This window comes from Eschrichtius robustus, chromosome 20, assembly GCF_028021215.1.
Source record: "Eschrichtius robustus isolate mEscRob2 chromosome 20, mEscRob2.pri, whole genome shotgun sequence".
In the NCBI taxonomy this organism is placed as follows: Eukaryota; Metazoa; Chordata; class Mammalia; order Artiodactyla; family Eschrichtiidae; genus Eschrichtius; species Eschrichtius robustus.
In genome coordinates, this window is record NC_090843.1 from 8633534 (window position 1) to 8648323 (window position 14790).

Below are 14790 nucleotides of genomic sequence, written 5' to 3' on the forward strand. Positions count from 1 at the left end.
GGAATCCCATAAAACATGCCAGCGGCTCGAGTGTTTAGGACAGATAAACCCCCTTCCATCCCACCACGTGGCCCCAGCACAAGCTGTCACGGCCATTGTGGGGAGCTGGTGGGGGGACCAACAAGGTTTGGCAGGAAGCAGGCGGGAGGCACAGAGGCGAGATGCCAAGCGGGGTGTGGGGGAGGAGCTGAGGGTCCCAAGTGTACTTGGCCCACAAGCGCCCCCGCGCGGCCAACTCCCTTCTCAGGCCCCGCTGCCGCTTCAGCGCCAGGGCTGCACCTGTGTTTTCATCGCCCCGTCACCCACGTAACTGCAAAGCCAGCCGGACCACTCCGCTTAGGAAGCTCCTTTTCCTTTGAGCCCTTGAAGCACAGAACTGGAGGGCCCGGAAGCTCAACTTCCCGTCCTTTTTTTCCATCTCTGCCCCCCAAACCGGAATAAAGGAGATTTCCAGAACAACTTGATGGGTGTCACTGGGAGATCATTCTAAGGCAATCAGCCTCAGGACGGTCTGAGCTCCGGGGACCTTGGAGACCACCCAAGGCAAAGGGACAGAGGAGGCTGGGACTTCCCCGGCGGTCCAGTGGATAAGACTCTGTGCTTCCACTGCAGTGGGGCGCGGGTTCGATCCCTGGTCAAGGAACTAAGATCCCACATGCCGCACAGCGTGACCAGAAAGCAAAAAAAAAAAAGGGACAGAGGAGGCAAAGGGGCCCAACTGGGGCCAGTCCCACCGCATCCTGTCTACAGAGGCATCTCCAGCAGGCGGAGAGAGATGGCACATCCCGACAGCATGGAAACGCTCTGTTCCCTCCATCCACGACTGATGGATGGTGTGTGGCAGGAGCCTGGTCAGAAGAACAAATGGGTGACGTGTCCCCAGACTCAGTCTGTCACTGGGCCCAGGTGCTGCAGGATTACGGAGAATTGTGTTTGCATGTGAACACCCACACCCTGTGGCAGCTTGCAAAATGAGAACCTCTAGAGACAAAAACTGGACTTGGAATTCTTTTATTATCTTGAGAGTCCTTCCTTAGTGCGTTCTCTCTCTCTGTCTCTCTCATCCCCACACTCCCATCTGTCAGTCTCTCTCTTTTGTCTCTCTCGAGCAGTAATCACAAAACAACATGGAAGAAGAGGTGACTTGTGTTCTCGCAGCTACAAGATGATTTCAAGACCTGCCTCCTGGACACCTGTGGGAAACTGACCTCTGCTGGTGGTGAGGACTCAGATCCACGTCTTACCACTGGGTACCACTTGAGAGCTGAGGAGATGCTCCAATAAGCCTGGTTCCCTCGTAAACCTTTTCAAGTCGGCTTCGCTGGTGTGTTTCTATTTTACAGTTGAGAGATGGGTCCACGTGGGACCCCCATCGTTGTTTCCTCCAGTTACAGGCCATCTGGAAGCTGCAGACAATAAATACCAGCTACAGACATGTGGAACCTGAGAAAGGAGGTGCAGGTGTATTGTTGGGGCTCTGTTCCCCTCCAGAGTGGGCGTTATAAAGAAGTCCTGCTTTACAGCCCAAAGCACCCACCCCTGCCAGTTTCACCACTATCTCCAACCCCAAAAGCAACCACCCGGAAGGCCTTTAAACCTTTTTCACCTGAAGAAATGTGTGTAGCTGGGTCCTCAGCCACTGCTTCCCTCTTGTGGAATCAAAAGAAGAGGGAGGGGAAGAAAAATTAATGAAGGTATTAGCCTCTCCCAGGCACAAGGCACTGCTGCGAGCTTTACAGATGTTCCCACCGAATCCTCAGAACAGCCCCAGAGACAGGAATTGTTTCTAGTTTATAAAGGAGGAAGTGGAGGCTTTTGAGGGAGGCTAGTTAACCTGGTCAAGGTCGCCCGGCTAGTCTAGGACTGAGGCAGGACGTCAAACCCCAAAGCCCGCACTATTGCTTCTGCGATCAGCTACCCCCAAAATGTTGATGAGATCCTGGATGCAGCAGAAGCGATTCTAGCTGTTGGGCTGTCCTTCTGTGTGATATTTGGCCAAACTGCTGCTACATTAACCTACTCCATTCTTCCCTTAACCCTCCAACCAGCCTGTTACCCTGAGGGTGTTCCTTCCTGTTCACACTTCCTAGCCCAGGCAGTGCCCCTGAGTTCAGTTCTCAGCACCTGCTTTTCTCTTTCTGCTACTTTCCTTGGAAAATGCCTCCCCCTCCTACCTCCTCCACTGTCTTTGTGAGAAGGGCCCTCCCTCCGTGTCTGTGTCCCGTCCACTCTCCTGAGCCTCCAGCCACCTGCTCAGCCCTGCACAGGCTCACGGGGTCGGGGTGGGGTGGGGGGGAATCACCCAAGTGAACATTACCTGTCAACTGTGAAATGGAGGCGGGAAGCTGGGAACTCTGGCATCACATGATTCAGGGGAACACGCATTTGTTTTAAAACCGTGCCTCTCACCTCCCTCCTTACACACAAATTAATCCAATTTGGATCAGAGACATCAATGTAAAAAATGAAAGCATTAAAACACTAGAAGAGGGAATTCCCTGGTGGTCCAGTGGTTAGGGCTCGGCACTCTCACTGCTGGGGGCCTGGGTTCCATCCCTGGTTGGGGAACTAAGATCCCACAAGCGGCGTGCAGAGCCAAAAAATAAATAAATAAATACAAGGCTGGATATTTTTAGATTCTCAAAGTTGAGAAAGCTTTCTAGGTGCGCTGGCTATAAATCCAAGTCAACAAATTCTTAAGACATTTAAAGACTATAAAGACATCTATTAAGATATTAAGAGATATATTAAGGCATATAAAGAATATGTCTCTATATTAAGACACACAAAGAATATACCATTATATTAAGACATAAAGAATATGTCTTTATTTTTTGTGACTTAATTTGCATTTCAGTCAGGCTGGGGGGAACCTCAGATCTCCATTAGTTAAGGGTTGTACCTCAGGAAATGAGTCTTTAAACCGTGCTGGTAGAGAAGATAAAAGTTCAAACCGGGAACTTTTAAGGGGAAAAGCAGGGAAAAGACCCAAAAAGGAAGCAAACATTTGGTTCATTTGAGCTCAGGAGTGTAAACTCTCTTTTTAGCTGTGTTTCCATGGTTTTATAAGCCACGTGGGTCATAATCTGAAGTCGAATCACCAGAGTGGAAAGGGAACCGAGGTTACATCTAACTCAGGGGAGTTCTCATGATAAATGGTGCGCCCTGGGCCTCAGTGTGTCCTTGCAAATAGCCCTCCAACGGTGCTTTTCTTTCTTTCTCTCTCTCCGTTCTTTCTTTTTCCTTCCCTCCTTTGGCAAAAAGGTATAACTGACTTGTAACATTTCCCCAAAGGCAGGGGAGCTGGGGAGCTGGGGTGAAGGGAAAATATGAAGATTGTAATCAATTGTGTAGCTGGTTTACCGAGCAGTCTCAGACTCGGGGGTATAAACAAAATGGTTTTACACTTTCTCTAATCAATGCTGTCAGCCGCACTCTGTCAAATTCTGCTTTCCTTCTCCTACCGATAGCCCAGGCAGATCCCACTGTTTCTTGATCACTTTCAGTTATTACAAATTCTGCTGGCTTTAAATCACTGCCTCACATCCAGTTCAAAGCTCTCGGGTCCCAGTCTCCCACCCCAGCCCAGCCGTGGCTCTGAGACAGCAGTGGAAGGGGCTCACTGCCCATCTATTCTGACTTGGTCTGGTCCATCTGCCCCAGGTAGTTTCTGCTCTCAAGGTGGTCTCCATGGAGACCATCACCCCCCGAGTTCTCTAGGGGGCTGTTCAGACTCACGCTGGACATCATCTCCATTGCTGAGGACGCCCTCTGAAAGGAACGCCCATGTATCACCTCAGGCCCTTCCCCAGTGGTCCATCTGAGGGCAGCCTGGGCGGTCTACGACTCCCGCCTCTTCACTGTCATTGGCATGGAACCCCAGGAGGCAATGCGGGCCTCTACAATGCCTTCTAAGAACTGTGAAGATAGGGGCTGGGGATCCCATATCCTTTCTTCCTTGGCAACTGCGTCAGTCCCTGCTTGCCCAGCCTCCACCAGCTGCTCCGGCCACATTCCTGCCCTCAGAATATTCCAGGTGGAAGCGGACATCTGTTTCTATGTTTTTTACACATGATACTCCAGAGGACCCAGGCCAAGCTCCCCTGGGCACACCTCCTCTCTGCCCCAGTCTGTTCTGAGAGCAGGGAGCGGAGAAGATTGCAGATCCGCAAAAGCCCATCCGGGAGTGAGCTGCCTGCGGCCTCTTCTTATAGGGATCCCCAACGCTAAGAGCCATCCCCTCGGTGCCCCACTTGTTTGATTTGCTTGCAAGGGAATGGCTCCGTCTCTTGGTTTGGTTTGAAAGGAAGAGCACTTCTCCCCGCCCTCTACTAGAATGACGGAACTGTAGAATAAACTCATAATGATTCCTCATAATTAATCATGATTAACCATAATAGATTAAACGCTTATCATCAAAGCCATCCCTATACATCATTTCATTTCCCCAGAGAGAAATATTCTATTGTTACCTCCATCTGATGATGAAAAAATTGAAAACTGGCAGGGGGGGGAATCAAACCGTAGCCAGTGGGCCAAATCTAGCCCACCACCTGTCTTTCTATGGCCCACAGCTAAGAATCGCTTTCACATTTTTAAATGGTTTAAAAAAAACCAAAAACCCAGAAGAGGAAAACTTCGTGACATGAGAGAATTATATGACATTTAAATTTCAGTGTCCATAAATAAAGTTTTATTAGACCCGGCCTCACTCATCTGTCTACGTATTGTCTGCGGCTGCTCCCGTACCACAATGGCAGGGTGGAGAAGCTGCATCAGAGACTGATGGCCTGCAAACCCCAGACTATTTACTAGCTGGTACTGTAAAGAAAAGTGAGCCAACCCTGCTAACATTTCTTTTAGTTTTTGGCCATGTTGCAGGGCTTGCGGGATCTTAGTTCCCCGACCAGGGCCCCTGGCAGTGAGAGCCCCGAGTCCTAACCGCTGGACTGCCAGGGAATTCCCCAACATTTGTTTTCCTTACTCACAGTTCTCTGGGTTGGCTGGGATTATCTCCAGGCTGCAGGATGGGTTCAGGTGGGCTCCATCTGCATCGTTCTGGGATCAACAGTCTCCCAGGGCATATTCTTCTCAGGGTAGATGGAGGACACGGAGGCAGGACAGATGGCACCTCTGAAGCCCTCGGCTGGACCAGGCTTCCACATCCCACGTACTCTGCCCACTCTAGCGGGAGGGGCTGCAAAGTCACATGCCGAAAGGGCAACAATATCTAATTCTGATACTGGGAGTGAGTAAGGAATTAGAAGCAAAGATCTTATCGACTACAGTTGGGGATGCAGGATTTGAACTCAGGGCTGTCTGACTCAAGAGCCTGTGTGCTCATCCCTCTGCTATACTGCTACACTCTGGCAAACCATCATAGCTGCAATAAAGAAAAGAGAATAGAAAAACCATGGAGAAAAGGATGCAGAAAGATGTTGTTACCGAGTCCAAACTTGTACTGCTCACTACACAACAGGCCAATAAATTGAGAGACAAATTGTTGGGGCAAGGAGTAGCAACTTTATTCAGAAAGCCAGCAGACCATGGACTCGTGTCCCAAAGAACCATCTTGCCTGAGTTAGAATTCAGGCTTCTTTTATACTAAAAGAGGAGGGCGTAAAGTCAAACATTTCCTGGTTCCAGTCAGCCTCTGGAGGGGATGTGTTCATTTCTTCCTTCTTGTAGTCATTCACAGGTGGACTTGGTCAGCATGTTTCTTGTGAGCTAAACAGAGGTATTTTAGCTTAATGCTCATTACCTGGGAGGCAGGGTTCCCAGAGATGGGCCATTATGTATAATTTAAGCTTAGAGGCAACATCCCTTTAGTGATGAACTTGTAATAGAATACAAAGGTTCTTCCCTATTACAATGTTTCCATCATTCTCTATCCACAAGGGCTCTTCCTGAGCACCGCTGGGTACCACCCAGCACATCACCATGTCGAGTAACCAGAAGAGACAGCCAGTCTGAAGACCATCGTTTCAATTACCCAGCAGGCATTCGTGGAGCAAGCTTCTCTCAGAGTGAGAATATAAATGAGTCATGTGTGTCTGGAAGCCCTTACAGATGAGAAGGAGATGGGTGAATAAAACTTTCCGATTACCCCTCTGCCAGTTTTTTTCACGAAAGCGGGAAAGAGCAGACCCACCGCAGAGCCTCCCGGTTGTGAAATGCGAAGCCTCGCAGGAGTCGGGGTATTTGTTGTGCTGAGTGACAAGGCTGGGAGCAGCATGGGAGAGGATGATGAATAAATGCCCCGGCATTACAGCAACTCAGGGAGCCTCCTGCGGCCCAAAGTTGATTCTCCATGTCAGGATGGAATCAGACGCTTGCCAAGAAATCGACAGGAGGGAGAAAGAATTTATAAAACATTACATGCTACTCGTCCTGTGACTGCTGTTTTGAAAGGAAGACGGGAGAAGAAACATAGCGAATAATATGGTGACACTGACATGCTGTAAAACGTGGTGAGATGGGGTGGATTTTCTTTTCAAGTTCCACTGAGAATCAAAGAAGCTGAGAAACAGTGGATGAAGAGGATCTTTGAATAACCACATGTCAGAAATATGGTACTTGATGAGATGTCTTCTCGGTTCAAAACCCTACGCTTATTATCCTTCTGAGTTGTGTTCCAGACAAAATCAAATATTTCTGGGCAAGTGTCTTTACTTACCTAAGTAGAGGAATAAAAACTATTATTTATTGAGAACATACTTGTACCAGGCACAAACTGTCTTTTTTTTTTTTCAAGAATTTTTTTTTAAATTAATTAATTAATTAATTTATGGCTGTGTTGGGTCTTCGTTTCTCTGCGAGGGCTTTCTCTACTTGTGGCAAGCGGGGGCCACTCTTCATCGCGGTGCGCGGGCTTCTCACTGTCGCGGCCTCTCTTGTTGCGGAGCACAGGCTCCAGACGCGCAGGCTCAGTAGTTGTGGCTCACGGGCCCAGTTGCTCCGCGGCATGTGGGATCTTCCCAGACCAGGGCTCGAACCCGTGTCCCCTGCATTGGCAGGCAGATTCTCAACCACTGCACCACCAGGGAAGCCCCAAACTGTCTTAAAGACAGGATTCAACCCTACCTCCAAGGTGGGCATAACTATGCCCCCCAGTACACATGGAGAGACTGAGACTGAAACAGAAACGTCCAGTGACTTGCGTGAGACAGCCTAGCTCATAAGTAATAGAGCTGAAGCTAAAAATTGGATTTGTCTGAGTCCAGACCAGTGTTTTTCATTCATTACATGGCCTCCCCAAAGAGTAGGTTAAAACACCTTACCCCCAAGTGGACATAATTTAGGCTATTTATGTTGCTGCAAAAAATTTTTTTTGCGAGATTAAAAAGTCCTCCTCCCAGTTATGGGCTCCCTGCAGCCCTGACTCACCTACATATCAAACCCTCGAGGAGATCAGAACCAGCCCAAATCAACCCCCAATTTGCTCTGCTCCCTGTGTCACTGTGATGAACTCACTAGATGGAAGTGAACCCACTGGGTTCTCGCCACTAGCTATTTCCCACTCTTTTTTCCAACATTTTGTTATGAATGTTCTGAAATATACAGCAAAGTTGAGAAAATTAGACAGTGAACACATATATCTAGCACCTGGTTTTACCACTAACATTCTACTACTCTTGCTTTATCTGTCCATCCCCACATCCATCTATCCATGCATCTTATTTTTGATGCATTTCAAAGTGAATTGCTGTCATCTGTACACTTCCCCTAAATAACTCAGCACACCTATCATTAGCTAGAGCTATTTATTTATAGTTTTTACTTTTGAGGTAAAATTTACACACAAAGAAATGCCCAGATCTGAAGCGCATATTTGCTGTGTTTTGACAAATTCATACACTGTATCCCAAACCTCTATCACTATATAGAGCATTACTACTATCCCCCCAGAAGGTTCCCTTCTGTCCCAATTGATCCCCACTCCCAACTCCCAGAGGCAAAGGAGATGTGATAATGTACAGGCGACCACTATCAGATCCACTGGTCTCACCAGATACTCCATCATCTGGAAGCATCTGGACTCAGAGAACAGTAGGATGGCTCATTAGAGGCTTATCGAAGGCACCTGAGAAGGAGTTAACATCCTGCGGCACAGGTGTGCTGTCCTCCAGGATGTGGTGGATGCACCAGATCGATGGCCGATACATGGTGCTGTGTCCACAAGTGCTAGAGGGCGCTGACCCCACACAGAGCCGTGAGTGCACGAGCAAGAATCATTGGGGGCCATCTCGGAGCTGGCTATCACAGCTGGGAACAACCCAAAAGTACTGTAACTGAAAGTGGGGTCCGGCTGCTCACCGCTCAAAAGCCAATGAAGAGGCAAGCCTGGTGGAAAGGAAAGTTTGCTTTATTTCAAAGGCCAGCAACTGGGATGGGGGAGGGCCAACTCCCCCCAACCGACAACCAGTGGGCAAGAGCTTTTATAGACGGAGGGAGGGGGCTACGTGTAGAAACAGCACAGTCAGCTCTGATGGTCATCTTGAAATTGGTCATCGGTGGTCTGACCAGCATCATCTTGACTGTTTTAAGTACAGTTAATCTTCAGTTCCAGGGTCGGTTTGTTCCCATTTCCTTGAGGCCAATTCTCAGAATTGTGGCAGCTTCTGTTATGGCTCCTACAGCCTGGGCATCATGTAGTTAACCTCTTCCACCTGGTGGGGCTTTCAGTGTCTATAAGACAGCTCACAGGATATGGCTCAGAATATTATCTACAGCCCTTGAGGAGGAACTAAAGGTCCTTGCCTTTGCTTAGTGACTAAACTGTTATTATTTAGTCTTGCTGGACTGTTTTCCTTTGCTTCTGTATTTTCTCATTTCTTTGATTAAACTTATTCTTCGGCCAAAGCTTTTCCACAGACAAAAGGCGGGCTGAGGACATGGGAGGCAAGGACCCTAGGGTCCTGCTCCGTTTCAGCACCAGGGAGTTAATGCCCAAAAGTCAACTTGGACCATGGGGGGCAGGAGCCAATGGAAAAATGCTTCACCTCTGTCCTGCCAGGCAGACAGTTCTGAGATACATTTCATAAGGCTCCTGAGAAGGTCCTGGTGAAATCAAGCACCAGTCACCACTGGCAGCAGGAAATGGATGATGTGTCTTACATCGATTTTCCCGCCTCCCCTGTTCCGCTCCCCATATCCCTCACTCCTGCTCACCGGGATTACTTCTCAAATAAATAAGCCTTGGGCTCTGGCTCTCTGGTTAGTGTGTGTGTGTGTGTGTGTGTGTGTGTGTGTGTGTGTGTGTGTGGAGGGCGGAGGGGAACTAAGGCTAAGACAGCTGTGTAGTATTTGTTGTTGCCTGTTTATTTATTTATTAAGGTATAATTATATATAGTAAAACGCACAGCTTTTAAGTGTCCAGTTTGATGAGTTTTGACAAATACATATACACCCATGTAACTGACACCCCCCCCCCCGCAATCACTATAGAGTCTTGCCAGCACCCTGGAAAATCCCCTTGTATAGTTTTTCAGTCCATCCCCAGCCCCAACCCCCAGAAGCAACCACTATTCACCTATTTATTCCTGTAGATTTGTTTTGTTTCGAACTTTATATAAATAGACTAGATGGACAGTGTCTTCATTGTGGTGGTGGATGGAAGATGATGGAAAATTCTTTGTCACTCTCTGACAAGAGGTCGAGTCTATCTCCCTCTCTCTCGAATCCAGGCTGGCCCGGTGACTTGTTTTGACAATAGGATGCTGCAGAAGTGATACTGTGATCTCCAAGGCTATGACTTAAGGAGTCTGCAGCTTCTGCATTCTCCACTTGGATGCCCCCTCTGGGCAGAAGTGCTGGCAGCAGCTGGAGTAAGATAAGGGGCCACCAGGGGACTTCCCTTGTGGTCTAGTGGTTAAGACTCCGCGCTTCCAATGCAGGGGGTGAGGGTTCCATCCCTGGTCAGGGAACTGAGATCCCACATGCCGCACGACCAAAAAATAATAGATAGAGAGATAGATAGATAGATAAATAAATAAATAAATCTAAAAATTAATTTTAAAAAAAGGAAGGGGGGCCACAGAAGTGCATAGGAGGTGTCCACTAGGTCATCAGAACATGGGAGATGCAGCTAACATGGTACTTAAAGGGCGCCGGAAACCCCTAAAAATAAGAAAGGTGGAAAATCTGAGTTAAGCAGGCAATTCAAGAAGCTAGAAAAAAAAGACAGCAGAGTAAAGCTGAAGAAAGTGAGATAAAAGAAATAACGAAGGTGAAAGCAAAAATTCATGAAATATCAATAGAAAACAAAGAGAGAGCATCAATAAAACAGGGTTTTTCTTTGAAAAAGTTATAAAAAAGAAAAACTCTAGCCAAGAAAAAAAGCAAGAAAAAAGGTAAAAGACAAACACTATCAGGAATGGAAAAGGGGATCTAACTCCAGATGTAGGAGAGATTTAAAAATTATATATAAATACTATGAACAATTTTATGTGAATACATTTGAGTATAGCTGGGGAGACAGGCAGGTCAGACAGTGCAAGGTGATGGAGACAGCGGGATGGCGTGTAGGGGCTGAGGAAGCAGGAAGGAAGGAGCACCCCGCTCACCCTTAGGGGGGCTAAATTATAATTTTCAAAAAGTTGAAAACATGACTTTCACATATAAAATGGATATATGTAAGTAACTGTTTCCATCTCATTAATTAATGAGGGAACCGATAAGATATTAAGACCAGTTGAAAGGAAAATTTGAAAATCAGCCATGTATATAGGCAATCAGGAACGCTAGAACGAATTTGCTAATAGATGCAAAACTGGTCAATGGGGCAATAAAATGTAATGTTTGAGGTCATCTTCTCCAGATGATAGAAACCAATTGTATCTCTGCGGGACAAAATCCATTTGCATTGTTGTGGACAAGAATTATTTCCATTTTCTACAGCTCAACTTCTCCCCCATCGAGCTGTAAAATAGCCTCGTCAAGAGAAAGGCAAGGGTCCAGGCTCAGCCAGAACAAGGCAACCCCTGGGAGTGAGCTGCACCTGGCACGCCCAGTATCATTTTGCCCATTTGCAAGTCTTGGACAATTTCTGTAGACAAGGGGCTGTCTCCGTCTGTTCACAACTGCAGGACACAGAGTGCCTCAATCCAGTGCATTAGAATGACCCGGGGAACTTCTAAACATCCGGATCCCAGGCCACACCCCGGACCCTTAAAATCCGTATCTCTGTGGGTGGTGCCTGGTGATCTTTAAAGTTCCAGGTGATTCTGACATGCAACCATAGTTGAGAACCACCCCCCAGAGGACATCCAAGCAGGAGCTACTGGCCGGCTGCCCTCCCTCCACTCCCCGCCCCTCCCACACCATCACAACCCTCCCCTCCCACCGCCCACTCCCTGCCACCCACCCCTCCCATCCCTCCACTCCCATCCCCTCCACACCCCCTCCCAGCCTCGTTGCCCACCCCTCCCTCCTCTCCCTTCCCCGAGCCTGGCTTCCCTTGAGCCTGGGGGGGTGGGGGCAGTCATCCCTACCACCTGGCAGAAGGGGCCAAGTGGGTGCTGCCTGGGACAACTCCCCTTCCAAAGCCCCCTCCCCCGGGGGTTAGTCCCAGCAGACGGCCTCTTTTGAAAGTGTTTTGCTCCTGGACACAGAAGGAACCGCAGCTTGAGAGCAGCAAATGAGAAGGAGTCTATCATCCTCAGGAAATTGGTTCGGGCCGCCCCGCAGAGTGACAATAATCACAGAGGCCCATCAGGTGCCCGGCGAAATGCATAGGTTGGATAGTAACGCACCAGCTGTCCTCGGGACGCCTGTAACCACGAGGTGGGCGGGCCGTGGGGCAAGGGCTTAAATCAGGGGACGTGGGGGGAGGCTCAGTCCCCAGAGGCTCCTTTCACAAAAAAGCGGGATGGAGCCGGTCTGCTTTCAGCCTCCAGACACGTCTTCAGCCGGGTGAGAGCCCAGTGCTAAGCTCCCCACGCTCGCACGCGGCCCATCCTGGAGAGCAGCCGGGGAGATGGTCTGGGAGGGCAGGGCTGGCCTTGACTGGAACTGGCCAGCTGTCCTGGCAGCAAAAACCCTGAGCAAGCTGACCAGCCAGAAGGCTGAAGGGGGAGCAATTTGTCCAGTGACTTCAGGCAAGCCTGAGCCTCTAAAAATTAAGCACAATAATACCTCGTTCCTGAGGTTGCTCTGAAGACTAAATGACACCACGGACAGAAGAGCCAGCCTCCGCGGTGTAATCTCACTCCCTCCCTCCCTGTACACCCCCAAGAATCAGGGCATGGGCTTGGCTCTCCTACAGGCCCTAGACGTGCACCTCCCGTGGTGGCAGCCACACGTGACCACTGAGCACTTGGAGCGGGGCTGGTGCAAACCCAGATGAGCCGTGACTGTAAAATACACACTGGAGTTTGAAGACGCAGCTTAAAAAAACAAGTATTCTCACTAATAATTTTTATACTGTATACTGAAACAATATTTTTGGTATATTAAGTTAAATATATTATTACAATTAATTTCACCTGTTTCCTTTTACTTGTTTTAATGTGGCTACCGAAAATCTAAAATTACTGGTGTGGCCCGCATTATATCCACATTGGACAGGGCTGCCTCAGATGGAATCAAAAGGAGTCCATCCCACGCCACAACTACTGAAACCCGCGCGCCTAGAGTCTGTTCTCCAAAATGGGTTCCCACGCCCAGAGACTCGACATCCTGGCCCTCACTCTGCACATCGATGTTATGCTGGCGGTACCTTCCCTGTCCCACAGCCACTTGCTCACACAGGGCTACGTGGTGGCTTTTGCCTTGCGGTTAGGGCTGCCAGGTAAAATAGGGAATACCTGATTAAATCTGAATTTCAGATAAACAACACAGAATTTTTTAAAAGTGTAAGTATATCCCACGCACTATTCAGGACATACTTATACTCAAAAAAAAATTCCTTGTTTATCTGAAATTCAAACTGAACTCGGGCAACCTTCTTTGTTTTGATTTGCTAAATCCAGCAGCCCTGCTTGGACTACTCTGGAGCGGGGCCTGGGGTTTGGGTGTGCAGAGTAGAGAGCGTCCACTCTGGGTTCAGGTTCTGGCTCTGCCACCTGCCAGCTCTGTTTCCCTGACCTCGAGGCCTCAGTTTCTCATCTGCAAAATGGAGATGACAGTCATGGATGCAGTCATGGTCCCTGCTTCGGATGACTGTCGCAGGGAGGAGACAAGACAGTGCACAGGAAACCTGGCACATTGGAAGTGCTCCCCTGCCGTGTCGCAGATGAGAAAGAGGGAACGCAGCAGCGGCCAGGGGTCCAGCTCTCACAGCCAGGGTAAGACACTCTCCTCCCCCAAAAGGGGGTGTGCTGGGGGTGTCAGGTACAAAGGTGCACATTTCCCATGACACTGTGGCATTCAAACTCCGGGACCCCAAGGGGAAGTGTCCTGCCTGGTGGGTACAGAAGGCAGCCCTTGTCTGCTGGACCCTGGGCTTGCTCGTGCCCCTTGACCCCTGAGTGAGGAAAGCCAGAGCCAATCAGAGGGGTGACAGGGCTTTGCCAGGTTCTCCTGGGCCTCTCTGAACCACTAGACTGAAAGAGGGTAAAGAGATTTGGTTAAGATGAGCGGAAATCACCCAGCTAACCATCAGGCAGCATGCCAAGCATTCCCAGGCTTGTCTCCTCCTCCGGATCATAATTTCTGCGAGCCGTGTCACTGCATGATGACGTTGTTTGTTAAATCAAAGCAAAGGGTCACGACATTCAGTTAATCACTGCCAGTCTGCAAGGTTCCTGTTACAGGTATAGATGTGCTCGGCCTTCAGAGGGGACACTTTGAAAAGAACGACACAGAGAAGCAGGTCCGCTGCTTCAGCAAACATCATTTCCTGAGTGCCAGCTGCCGCCTGGCCCTTCCAAGCCCCAGCAAGCTCTCCACAGGCCCTGCAAGGCATCGAGCAGAGACCCCTCCCAATTGCCACTCCCCCAACAGGAACAGCCAGGTAAAAGGCTGCGCTTTCCAAATGCCCTTGGAGCTAGGTGTGACACACCTAGATGCCCACAGGACTGTTCCCTCTGGAGGCTCCAGGGGAGAATCCATTTCCTTGCCCTTTCCAGGTCGTAGAGGCCGCCACACTCCGTGGCACGTGGCCCCTTCCACCCCCTTCAAATTCCGCATCACATCTCCTCTCTGTCTCTGACCCTCTGATGAGGACCCTTGTGATGACCCTGGGCCCACGTGGCTAGTTCATGATGGCCTCCATCCCAGATTTCTTAACTTCATCACATCTGCAAAGCCCCTTTCGCCTTGTAAGGCGACATAGTCACAGGTTCTGGGGGTTGGGGTGTGGACATCTTTGGGGGCCATTATTCAGTTGACCACAGTAACTGTCCTCTTCATCCCACGCCCACTACACCCCTGTCCCTTTTGGCCTCGAAGGGTGACTGCAAAACCCTCTGGTCCTGGAATTCCCCAGGTGAGAGCCAGCACCAGGCTCTGTGCTCAGGTACACCTCACCTTCAGGGGACACCTGTCAACCTCTCCCGGGGACTCTCTCTTCACATCCTGGTGGTGGCACCAAGATGGGCTGGCAGGGTCTACAGCTTAGCAAGCATCCAGCTGGGGACGAGATGTTGGTTTCTGCTTCCTGCAGCCCTCCCCAACTCTGGGCGTTCTCCTGGGGTACCACGCCCTCTCTCGTGTCGGTGGGAGGAAGGGAGGAAGGGGGGAAAGGCTCTCACTGCAAACCTGTCTTCCCCATAAGCCCGAGGATGCTGGCAATGTCCTGTCTTGAGAAAGAGAGGCCAGATGCAGGGCAGCTGGACCTCATGAAATGGC